Here is a 12803-nt window from a genome sequence, read left to right as displayed (position 1 = left end):
ACACCCATCACTTCTATTCGCATTCCCATTGGTGGGAAGTGGTCACGTGACCCTTCTGGGATGCAAGAGCTGATGGGAAATGTAGTTACTGGCTGGACAGCTCCTTCCCAGCCACCCGTTTACCCTAGGGAAGGAGGAGCACGCATTTTTTGTGGTCTGCTGGCCATCTTGCCATCCCTCCTCCTGCCCGTGCGCCGGCCGCCCACAGATGAGTCCCTCATTGTCCTCTGTTTCCTGTCTGCCAATCCCAATGTCCATAATACCTGGAACTCTTGTCTCTGCTGCTCCCAGGGACCCAGCAGGCTTCACGAAAGATGGTCAGCCTCCCCCAGTAGTTATAGATGCCAGCTCGCCCAGCTCCAGTCTACAGACCAGCTACCTGCTTCTATGAATTAGGTTTTATGGGCACCAGGGCCGTGAGCAGAGTGAGGAAACGCAGGGTCAGGCAAGGGCAGGACTGGATCTTGCTTTCAGTTAAACTTTTGACACTTTGTTCACCTTGGATTTTTTGTATTACATTTGATTTTTTTTTAAATCATGTTAAGGTGTTATTTATCCTGATTCCTGAGTCTCTTGGTGGCCCCTTAAACGTGGTGCCCCAGGCAAGTGCCTCCTTGCTTCACTGTAGCCCCAGCCCTGGCCTCGCCTTCCAGTCAAGGTCCCTCCCTCCAAGAGCCTGGCCTGGGGGAGGCGCCCCACCCTGAGTGAGGCTGGGGCAGAGAGGAGAGGAGGGGAGGGGTCTTATCATTGTGTCCCAGAGAAGAACTCCAGTCTGTTCCCTCTGCCCCCACCAGGCCCACAGGATGGGGAGGCCGGCTGTCTGAGGAACGGGGCCAAGGGCAGGTGGCGGGAAGGTCCCCGTTCATCCCCAGGAGGCTGCCCACCTCCGGCCAAGGCTCCTGCCACCTCTGAAGTCAGCCCAGGGACCCGGCTTATCTCACTCCCCTGGAATCATTCTGAGTTGAGTCCTATGAACCTTCCAAACTGAAGCCATATTTCACAACAGTTTGGTAGAAAAACACAATCGTCACCTGTTTGAAGCTACAGAATTTTCCCCAGAGCTGTTTGGTTTCACTTCACAGTCCCCAGGTTTCATTCCTTTAGGCTTTGCAGCTGGTGGTCTCTCTGTCTCTGCCTCTGTCTCTCTCTCTCTCTCTCTCTGGGCAGGTGTTGCTGCTTGGGGCTCAGTTAGGAGGGGCTCTGGCAGTTTCTTTGGAAGTCAAGGTGTTGAGGCAGGCAGCAGCTTCCTTTAAAATGAAAATCAGAATATTTCCCAGCCAAGTAGGGCACCTTGCATCCTCGTGAGAAAGACCAAATGCCTCAGAAAACCGTATGCTGCTCCTGCCCCCAAGAAAACAAGCCCTGTTCTATGAATTAACGGAGGTTGACTTACCCCTTCACACCCTCACCCCACATCCCACAGTTCCCTCCCAGATGTACACTGAAGGGAAAAGCAAAAGAAGGTTCACAGCAGCATGGAGCACAATCCCCCAAACTGGAAACCACCCAAATGTCCATCAACGGTAAAATGGATAAACGGAATCAATAATAACCAATAATAATCATAACGAATAAATAAATGGATAAATGAATGTCATCCAGTGGAATAGCCTACAGCGACGAGATAAACAATCTATAACTATATACACAGAACATCACATTGAACAAAAGAAGCTGGACACGGAGCACATGCTGGATGATTCCATGCATGTGAGGCTCTGCTGTCCACCCCCAGCAGCTGCCTCGCAGGGTACAGGCTGGAGGGAGCATGGGGCTCTGGGGCTGGTGTTATAGTGGTTCTTGATCTGGGCCTTTTCCATGTGTGAAAACATGGCAAGCTGTACACTTATGCCCGTGCACATTTTATTTATTTTTTTGGTCGCGCCGCACGGCTTGTGGGATCTCAGTTCCCCGACCAGGGATTGAACCCAGGTCCTTGGCAGTGAAAGCCCAGAATCCTAACCACTAGGCCACCAGGGAATTCCCACACATGCACGTTTCTATGTATCTGTTACATTTAAATGAGTCAAGAGCAAAAAGCAGCTCCCCCCTCTCCTCTTGGACTTGATGAGCCGTGAGGAGGCGTGGGGAGTGGAGAGGGTGCCCCTAGGCCCGTGAATGCTCCCCTTTGAGGGGAGAGCCCTACAAGCCGCCCCACCTCCCCGACCTGTCCCACCCCAGAGTAGCTAAGCGAGGCCGGCCACATGGACTGGAACGCCCTTCTTGTTTCTGGGACTCCAGTCCAGCCGGAGCCCAGTGCAGGCCAGTAGATGCTGGGGGGCGGGGGCAAGCCCGCCTCTCCAGGGGGGAGGGCCTGAGCCCTTTGAAGCAGAGCTGAGACAGAGCCGCTGTCGCCTGCCTACAGGGCTGTTGGGCTCCAAGGCCAATGGCACTCTTCAGCCGGGTCAGCTCAGCCCCCTGTGGCCACCCGTGTTCCTCACAGCCTCTCCAGAGGCCAGAGGGTCAGGGGGCAGCTTTCCTCGATACAGTCAGCACGTGCGTCTTGAGAACCTCTTGTTGGCCAGACACTGTGCTAGATGCTGGCAATCCACCCCTGTCCTCACAGCACCAGCACATGAAGAGCAAACAAGAAAATAAACAAGGCGATCAATTCAACAGGACAGTGGACAGCAGACCGTCCCCTAATATCTGTGAGCCCCAGACAAGAGCTCACATGGAGGTCACTGGCCTAGAGCCCACCCTGCTTCTCTGCCTACACTGTGCTCTTCCTGCGGCTGAAGGGCCCTCATAGGTGTGAGCAACCCCAGTGCACACCCCCCTTCCGCCCTACCTCTGCACAGGTGCACACACCTGTGAGAGACAAGGGAAGTGGGGCGAACAGCATCGCAGGAAGAGGGAAACAGTATCATAGGAGGAGGGAACAGTATCACAGGAGGAGGGAACAGTATCACAGGAGGAGGGAACAGCATCACAGGAGGAGGGAACAGTATCACAGGAGGAGGGAACAGCATCACAGGAGGAGGGAACAGCATCACAGGAGAAGGGAACAGTGGCGCCAAAGCCCTGAGGCAGGATGGAGTTCACAAAAAGAGGGCCAGCATGGCTGAAGCAGAGGGACCAGGCAGGGCAGACCACACATTTCTTAGAGAGACGAGTGTTTTACTCTCAGGGCTGTGGGGACCCAGTGGAGCGGTTTTTCTTTCTTTTGTGTCATATCTGTGTAACTGACACACAGTAAATTGCACCAATTTTAAGTGTAGGCATCGATAAGTTTTACATACGCATACACCCGGAAACTACCACCAGTGCAGGACAGAGAACATTCTAGAGCCCGAGAGGTCTCCCGCGTGCCCCTCCCCTTTATATCACCAAAGATTTGCTCTGCCTGATTTTGACCTTCATGTGAACGGAACCGTATGACCATGTACTCATTGATGTCTGGTTTCTCCCACTCAACGTTCCATCTGGGAGAGTCACCCGTTTCGCCACATGTAGGAGCAGGTCATACTTTTTCACTGCTTTGTAGTATTTATGCTTTTGTGTAAATTTACCATAAAATGTTTATCTATTCTCCTATGGGTGGACACTTAAGCGGCTGTGAATGTTCTTGGCTAAGTCTTCAGGGGTCGTGGGTGCCCCTCTCTGTTGGATGGAGATTCAGGCGTGGAACTGCTGGGTCTAAATCCTGCCAACGGGTTTTCCAAAGTGATCTGAGAGTTTGATGAGGGCCTGGCGTGACCTGATCTCTGTGGATGAAAGACCAAGTCTGCCGCTTTGTGGAGGAGAGCTGTGAGGGTCTGAGTGGAGGCGAGGCGACCAGTTGAGTAGGTGATGGAGTGGTCCAGGTGAGCAGGGACAGAACCGCAGGTAAGGCTGGTAGCAGCGGGAATGAAGCAACATCATCCCACTTCAATGAGAAGGACGCAGTGAGCCGACTCGCCTAAGCCCCACGAACACAGAACCATCCCTGCCACCCGGGGTTCACTTAGCCCAGCAGTCTACCTCCGGGGCCTCTCCTGGGCTCAGGGCCCCATCCCCTCTCCAAAGCCCATTGAACTGTGGTTCTGCAGCCCCGAGGGCTAACAAAGCTGGCACAGGAAGCCTCAGAGAGAAAACAGGCCTGCTGGGGACAAGCAAACAACTGCCCTTCCTCCCAGCTGGGAAGTCACTTGAAATCCAGTTGTTTTGCACATTTGTTTATGGCCCCCGCTCAGCTCCGCAAACACCCCATCTCCTGGGCTGCTCCCTAGGTTTTCTCTGGGGTTGGGACCCCAGTAGCAAACACCCAGCAGTTTCTCAAGCCTTGTTCACGCTCCACCCCAATCTGCCCACTGCAGTGGGGGACAGGGGGCACAGGCATCCCCAGCTCACCCACCTGGCACCTTTGGGCAGAGTTGGTGGTCGCTGCATCCATGCCTCCCAGCATGGAGTGTGGGGCATGACAAGCCTCCTCCACTCCTAAAAAACATATCTGGAAACCCAGCCACATATGTGTTTCCTGTAGGGACCAGTCAAAATTGGCCAACCACCTAGTCAGCAGTCTAATTGGAAATGAGCCACCTTTATTACTCACTAGGTGGGGGTGAGGGCTGCCTACGTGTGGTTGGGTCCTCTGGGAGTGTCAACACAGCATATCACCAGGACTATTTGAGGTAGGAACAGAAATCCAATTCCAACTGGGTTGAACAGCAACACAACAAATTCATTGGATTATGCACCTGAGAGTTCTTGGGGTTTGGCTTCAGGAATAGCAGGTTCCAGGTGCTCAAAAATATCTTAGGCTCAGAATCCTCAACACAGCACTCCAGATGAAACTAATCATCATCCTTTTCTTATACACGACCTCCCCCCAGAACCTGCCCGCTTCCCCAGTACTGCTCAGCAGAAGTGTGTTGACATGGACTAGGTATCTCCCATGGGCTACCCCTGCACTGGACACATTTGAACAATCAGGTTTTAATGAAGGCCATCTGCTGCTGTTCCCCTTCCCTCTGCCTAAGCTCTGAGAAGTGTTGAGAGCAATCTGTTTCCAGAGTGCATCCACAGACATTTAAGATGGAAGGTCCACGTTCTTGAGGCCATCCCAAGACAGAGACCCTACAGCAGTGGCCCAAATTTGCCACCCCAAAATGTGTCTCTCTGGCGTATTATTTTAAGCTGGTTATTTTCTAAGAAACAGCAAGCATGGGAAAAACTGAAAACCAAGTAGAAGTTACCCTTTTGTAAGAAACAAAAATCTCCGTTTGTAAGGGTATCTCCCTAACTGTACCAGGAGTACAAGGATGACCAAACGTCTAGAAACTCTTATCAATGGAGGAGATACCGACTTAAATCCACATAACGCCCATACCCCTGTTCACTGTGCCTCTCCTGGGAACCTCTCCGAACTGACTCGCCCCACCTTCAACATCCTCTTTTGCCTTTAGCTGAGGATGGTATTTAAGGTGAGTGCTTTGGCCATTTTGGTGAGGTACTCAGTTTTCCCAGGTCTCTCCCATGTATACACGTCATTAAACTTTTGCTTGATTTTTCTCCTGTTAATTTGTCTCACGTTAATTTGATCTGTAGTCCAGCCAGAAGGACCTAGAAGGGTAGAGGCAAAGTCCCAGTCGGTAGCATTTGCCAACTTCCATGTTGTAAATCCTCCCACTGTAGCCGGTTTCAAGCTTCCAGCCTGATGTTGCTGAAAACAGAGTTGGGAAAAGATGCACACGATCTGCACTCCAGAGCTGATGAGAGCGGCTCCAGCACCCCAGTCTTGGAGCACATCGTGCTTCCCATGAGATTCTAGAAACACATCAGATTTTTCTTTGAGGCTAAGATTCACCAACAGTCACTCAAGAACTCTTGCTTATAATCCAGGACAGAAACCTAAATTCTCTTCTGCAACTTAGAGCTACTTCCAAAATGGCAGTTAATGTTACTTTAGGTTCTAGAATGAAACATGCAGGGAGAGGCCTTAGCTGACCGTCTGTCTGCAGAGCCTCCTCTGGGCACGGGGTCCTTCAGTCACTGGGTTCTGCTCTCGTCTGGGATGGTCACATTTAATTCCCTAGTTCACTGACAAAAGTAATACCTTGGTAAATTGTCCCACAAAATTTCACTCTGGAAAATGCTAAACATGCGCAAAAATCGTACATGAGCATCGTGACCCAACTTGAATTATGATGAATTTGTGACCCATCTTGTTGCATCTCCCCCGACCCATTCTCCACCTCCTGCGTTACTTTGAAATAAACCCCAAACAACCTATCATTTTACCTAGAAAGAGTTCAGTCAAAAGCAATACCCTTTTAACCTGGGAAACTCATTTAAAAGAGGGTGTAAGTAACTGAGAGGTCTAAATTGTCAGCCTTCACTTAGTGGAATTTTTAACTAGGCCAAAGGTGAAGAATGATGCAGGGATGGTGGCGCCCAGAGCATTATTTCCCTAGTGGGAAGGTGGGGGAGGGGAGGCCTCGGAGGGGGCTGCTGTTGGTGGGCTGTGAACCTCCACCTGTACACAGCCAGTCCCCCTCATCCCCGCACTACTCTCAAGGCCATTCTTGTTACTACCCTCCATCAGATTCTTGCGCAAAAGGGTATTTGAGTTCAATTCAAAGAATGCTCCAATTTTGTTCCATTCCCCTAAGTTTCAAGTATATAGATCTGGATCAGATGGATTCATTAGGATTTTTTACCTGTGGGTGGAGCCAGGGGGAAGCACCGGCTGCTGCTCTGAGCTCTCTGGCTCTGCAGACCCCTCGTGCTGTTGGGAGGCCTCCCCTCCTGGACACCTGGGAGGCAGCCCCTTGGAGGGAGGGCGGCCGGGTCTTGCCCTCCACCCAGCGATCTGGAGTCCGCACGCTGCATCTCAGGGCTTCAGCTTGTTCTGTTTGGCTCTTGTTGCATTTAGAAAATGTGGGGGTCATTTGCAGACCCTAATCAGTTAGGAGGTTTTGCGTAAAAATCCCTTGGGGACCACCCAGCAGCTTCTCTATCCAGCCTCCAGCAGTGAAGGTGGGGGCCTCACTTCCTCCCGAGGAGTCTTCAACCAGTGACAGGATGTTGGTGGAATAAAGCCCCAGCATCCTTGCCCTGGGCTGGGCAACTCTGAAGTATGGTCCAGCGAGGTTCCCTGGGCCCCAGCACTGCCTGTTTACACTCTGCTCACCTCCTTCCCATCCCACCTCCTTCCCACTCCCCTATTCGTGCTTCCAGGAATCTCCTCCAAATCCTCAAATCCTCTGCTGGCAGGCAGTACCGTCTGCATCTAGGAGATTTCATCCCAACCCTCAGCCCAGTCTTCCCAGTGATGGCTTCTGGGCCCGGCTGGGCAGATTCCTGTGGAGCCCGCTGTGACCCATCCTTGCACAAGAGCTGCTACACAGACCTCCAAAAGGCCTCTGCATGTGGGAAAATACTGGGCCAACAGCCTGTCATTTCAGAGAAGCTCGAGTACAGCCTTCCCCAGCTCTGCAAGCCCAGCCTCTCTCTACACTCGCTTTAAAGGCCCTGCAAGCAGCTGTTTACTCTCCAGCCTGGGCAGCACTGAAGGGCTCACTCTAAATATATCTGACAAACTCACAACCCTCCGCGGCCCAGATGTGTGTTTGTCAGTCACCCCTGAGCCTGTGGTCAAGTGGCGCCTAGAATGCTGCCGGGCAGAGGCTGCGGTTCAAAGCGCTGCACCCTCCTCTGCACCCACCCTCCCTGGGAGGAATTTCTCGGGGAAGAAAAATGGCAGGATGTTGAGATTCATTGTGAGGCTGGCTCCAAGGGCTTTGTAGAGTTTAACAAGAGGCCTGGCCCTTAAAATATGCACCAATAGGGCTTCCCTGGTGGCGCAGTGGTTGAGAGTCCGCCTGCCAATGCAGGGGACGCGGGTTCGTGCCCCAGTCCGGGAGGATCCCACATGCTGCGGAGCGGCTGGGCCCGTGAGTCATGGGCGCTGAGCCTGCGTGTCCGGAGCCTGTGCTCCGCAATGGGAGAGGCCACAACAGTGAGAGGCCCGCGTACCGCAAAAAGAAAAAAAAAAAAGCACCAATAAATATCTGTTAAATAAATTCTGAAGCCATATGGGTGGCTTTCTGTCTCTCTCTCCCTCAGCACAAAGTCTACACATGATGTCATTGCTTGTAACAGGTAACAACTAAAACCGACCTTTGCATCCAGGGAGTGGGAGGATTAATTCCTGTGCTCTCTCCACCTAATGGAATATTCGACGCCTTGTCATGGGGAGAGTGTCAAGCTCTGAGCTGGAAGGACCTCCACGAGGCCAAATTGTTAAGTGGAAGAGAAGCAGGCCGAAGACTGCTTGTGAGCAAAGGGAAAAAATGCTCTTCACTGCGTGAAACACCTCTGGAAAGATAAACACTGAAATCAGCGGGTGCTGGTGGGGAGAAGTGGAATACAGTGGGTCGAGGTGAGAAAGAAACTTCACTTTGTATATTTTATCATGCATATATTATAAAAAATACACACACACACATATATATTAATGCAACAGCACTAAAAACAAAAAGAAGGCTGTTTTCTAGTCTGAATACACGAAGCATGGCATGTGTCCCAAGATGGGTTTCAGGATCCCGGATCTGCCCACCCAGCACTGACTCAGAGCACACAGCCCCCAGTCTGTCTTGATAAGGCCAGGGTGGCCCATGTGTGGCCCCCTCGGAATCAGACCTGCCACCTTCGCCTCCTCCAGGCAGAAACAACAACCAGAAGAAAGGGTTCTAACAAGGACAAGGCAGACGCTGCTTCATTCATTCTGGACCCATTTGCTGAGCACCTGCTGGGTGCCAGGCAGTGTCCCAGGCTCTGGAGACACAGCAGAACAAGACATAAAAACCCCTGCCCTCCCGGGGCTGGCACTCTAGCCGGGAAGGAGGGTGGACAGATGACGGAGAAGTTAAATAGTGACTGAGGCAGTGGGGTAAGTAGTGGCGAGGGCTAAGCGGGGGGAACAGCAGGAAAGTGGAGCAGAAGTGGGGGGTTGCTATTTTAGGGGGGTGGGGGAGCCCCCACTGAGAGGCCAAGGCCTGAGAAGGTGGGGGCTGGACTCTGAGACACAGGCGGGGGGAAGCCAGCGGGACCAGCGGGTGCAAAGACCCCACAGAGCTCCACAGGGGACCAGGCCCCTCCCCCATTTGGGTAAGGGTCTGTGTGCCCTGGAGCTCCTGGAACGCCCTGGCTCCATCCCCACTGCTTTGTAGGATTTGGGCAAGTCAACCCACTGCTCAGAGCTGGGTGGAGCCAAAGCAGGAGCAGGGGCTGATGGAGGGCTGCTGTGCTAAAGAGAGAGAGAGAGAGAGAGGGAGAGGGAGAGGTGGGGCCCGATTTGGAGAAAACAGGCCCCAGGGCCCAAAACAAAAATAAATACTCCAAGGATACTTCATCCTAAATCTTCCTCTACACAGACTTTCCCGGCATGGGTTCTTCAGATCATTTGTCCTACAAAAGGATCCACTGAGAGAAAGAGGGCCTAGGGGTCCCTTGGAGATTCACGGGGTAAGAAAACCTGTCTCGCTTTGTCCAACTGGGGGAGCATCTGGGCTCACCAGACAGGCAAGCACCCTGGTATCGGGGCGACCACTCACCTGTGGGAGCACATGCAGCGTAAGGGAGTCCCACCTCCTGCCGCCCCAAAACCTTCTCTTTCGGGATGGGGATGAGGGGTGGAGGGAGGCGGAAGAGGACTTCCAGAAAGTGCAGCCTGGAAGCCCTGCTGGGGGGGCGGCGCCCACGTTGCTGCATGTGAGCACCTGTGCATGCGTGGGGACAGTCAGGCAGCACTGTTCACGGTGGCCCCAGACTGGAACCAGCCCAGCCCCCCATCAGCAGGATACACGGAAGATGCGCATGTGTTCACAGGATGGAACACGACACAGCAAGTAAAAGAATCAACTACACGACACACAGCAACAGGGACGAACCTCAGACGTCTCACCGAGCAAAGGAAGCACGTCCTGTACGATTCCATTTACGTGAAGGTCGAGGATGGCGACAGACAGGTCAGAGTGTGGCTAATGCGGGGGTGACTGACTTGAAGGGGGCGTGAGGGATGCTGCTGGGAGCCAGGGCCGTCCCGCATCTCGATCTGGGCCGTACAGCCGGGCACACCTGGAATGTCTGCCCACTTACAATTCCTGCATTTCACCCTCTATGAGTTATATGCCGATAAAGAAGTAAACAAAGTGAAAAGGAAAAACATAAAAATAAGGGCTGGAAAAGGGGGAAGAGGTAGCCTAGAGCCATCCACTTTTCTAGTCCTATTAGGGATTCCCTGGGTGCAAAACTCCAGACACAGCCAAGAAAGAACCTCTACATGAGCCACTTGCTAGAGCAGAAGAACCCAGCTCCTGTCTGAAAGCCAGGTGCCAGAGGGGTGCCTGGCAGATAGTAGCTGCTCAATAAATATACAGCAAATAAAGGAATAGATTCCAGGCCCGTTCTAAGAGCTGGCCTCACAGTGAGCACGTGGACACTGCTTTTTGGGAGGAGATCGCAACAAGATGATTTAGACACTAAGTGCATTGAAGAAAATGAGAGAATGAGAGGGGCTGTGTGTCGGCGGGGACGGGCTGTGGTGTGGGGGTCAGGAAGCCCCTCTGCACTGAGACCTGAAGGATGAAAACATGCCAGCTTTGGGCAGGTGAGGAGCTGTGTCCCTTACAGAGGGGATGGCCAACACACACACACACACACACACACACACACACACACACAGAACAAGCCTCGCTTATTCCAGGGTAAGGCAAATAAAACAAATAATGAGTGATAGCATGGAATAAAGGGTAGAGCATATGGTTAGGGGTCCAGCTTTGCCACTAACTTCCCGTGTGACCCTGACGGTCATTTCTCTCTGGGCCTCCGTCCTTCTTGCTGTGAAACGAGGGAGTTGGCTGGAATGGGGAGTGGTGTTTGCTAGCGCCGCTCACACCCGCCTGTGACAACAGACCATGCACAGCTCTCCCCGGCTCCATGGGCAGTGACGTCACATGGGTGGGATGAAATGGGCCATTGAGGGACCATGTACACCATGATGTCAGCAAACTGCTGCAAATCAGGCCTTTTTTTTTTTTTGAGAGCTTGTTGTTAAATATTTACCAGCACACACTGGACTAGATGGGTGCTTCTTACCCTCTTGCTAAAGTCTCCTGGTGCAGAGGAGAGCTTGTCATACCCCAGAGGCCTGGGAGCTCAGCATCTTAGGAGAGCTTTCCTTAAAATCTCCTCTTGTCGTTTTTAAATTCACAATTTTACATTCTATGCCTTAATGTAGCTCTGCTTCTTGCTTCCTCACACGCTCGAAAGTATAAAATTTTATTTTCCTAACCTCAGGGAGACACTTTTCTCTATTCCTTCCAAACCCCAGGCCCCGGACTTGAACTTGGGCCCTGGGGGGCTGGGGGGCTAGCGAGCCAGCCCTGTCAGCCCACTGGTGAGCGCACGCGCGGCCTGCGGCTCAGGACACAGGCTGGCAGGGTCCGCCCTGGACGGTGGCCCGGGTTGGCCGGCAGACACGCGCACCTCTCGTGCAGGAGCAGCCACCCTGCTCCTTGCAGGTGGCCCCACAGACGCTGCCAGCACCACGGGCATTTCCCCGCGGACAGAAAGGCACGAGGACTCCCTTTTCCTCCCCTGGCCCTCTGCAAGTGTGTGGGCTCAGCTTCTCAGGCTGCGGCTGGGCCAGGAGATCTGGTTTCTGCGTCCCAGACCCGAGGCTGCCGCCGGCTTCCTGGCTGACCTTGGACAGATGGCTGTGTTTTGTCTGTGACTCTTTTTCCACCATCAGCTGCCCTTACCTCACTGCTGGGGACACTGGGGGCGTATCTGGGGCGACCTCAAGAAGCAGACAATAGCTCCACGCACAGAGCTGGGCGCGTGGGCTGAGGGTCCATATCACTGAGAGGAGGGCCCAGACCCCCCTCCAGGGATGCAGCCCCTGGGGTGCTAGAACGTTCATCACAGAAAATTCCAGAAAAACTGTTCCAAAGCAATGCCATCCCCCAAAGGGTACCAGAGACCTCTGTGGAGGGGCGCAGAGTGCAGTAGGAAGTGGGGGGGACACAGTGAAGGCACCCTGTCCTTCCTCCTTCTCTAAGCTTCTCAGAACCACCGCCTCCCGCCTGCATTCTCCTCCCCCTACCCCGGACCTCGGGAACCCCCGCCCCCCACTCCGCCTAACTGGTGCCCAGGAGGTCACCTCGTCATTGCAGATCCAAGGGCCACTCCCCAGAACGCAGCTCATCACCCTCATCCTGCCGCTTGGACAACCTTTGACCTCTTTCACTTAAACGCTCTACCCCCCTGGGGTCTTAGTTGGGGTTCAGCCAAGGCAGAGCCCAGGACCGGAACGGGGGGCAGGTAGTTCACGTGGGAGGAGGTCCAGGAGGCAGAAGGGAGACGGTTGGAGCAAGGAAAGAGCGCATGTTCTCGGGCACCTGGGGCTCACTCCCCCTGCATCCCTCCGAGCAACGTGCAGGATGTGCCCTAGGGTGACCTCTGCAAAGGACAAAAGCTGGGGCATGAGCTGTGCCCCCACTGTCGCTTCTCCAGAGCAGGAGTACGGAGAGCCACAGCGTGTGCTTGCAGGGGGGAACCCGCCTGCGTGCACGGGAAGCGTCCACGCTGCAGCCACGGTCAGTGGTGGACCAAGGGATGACTCGGGGGACACCAGGGTGTCCCCTGGCCTTGGCCTCCCTGACAGCTCGCCCCCCATGGCCCTCCTCCTGCCCTGCGACACACCTCTCCACCTGTTTCCAGGGCCTCTGAGCCCCGCCCCTCACAGGCTCCCTGACCCACCCTGCTCCCAGTGGACTCCCGCCCTCCTGCCTGTCTATCCAATGCCCTTGGCTTGT

Source organism: Hyperoodon ampullatus, assembly GCF_949752795.1.
Source record: "Hyperoodon ampullatus genome assembly, chromosome: 14".
Taxonomy (NCBI): domain Eukaryota; kingdom Metazoa; phylum Chordata; class Mammalia; order Artiodactyla; family Ziphiidae; genus Hyperoodon; species Hyperoodon ampullatus.
Note: the sequence above shows the minus strand (reverse complement) of the source record.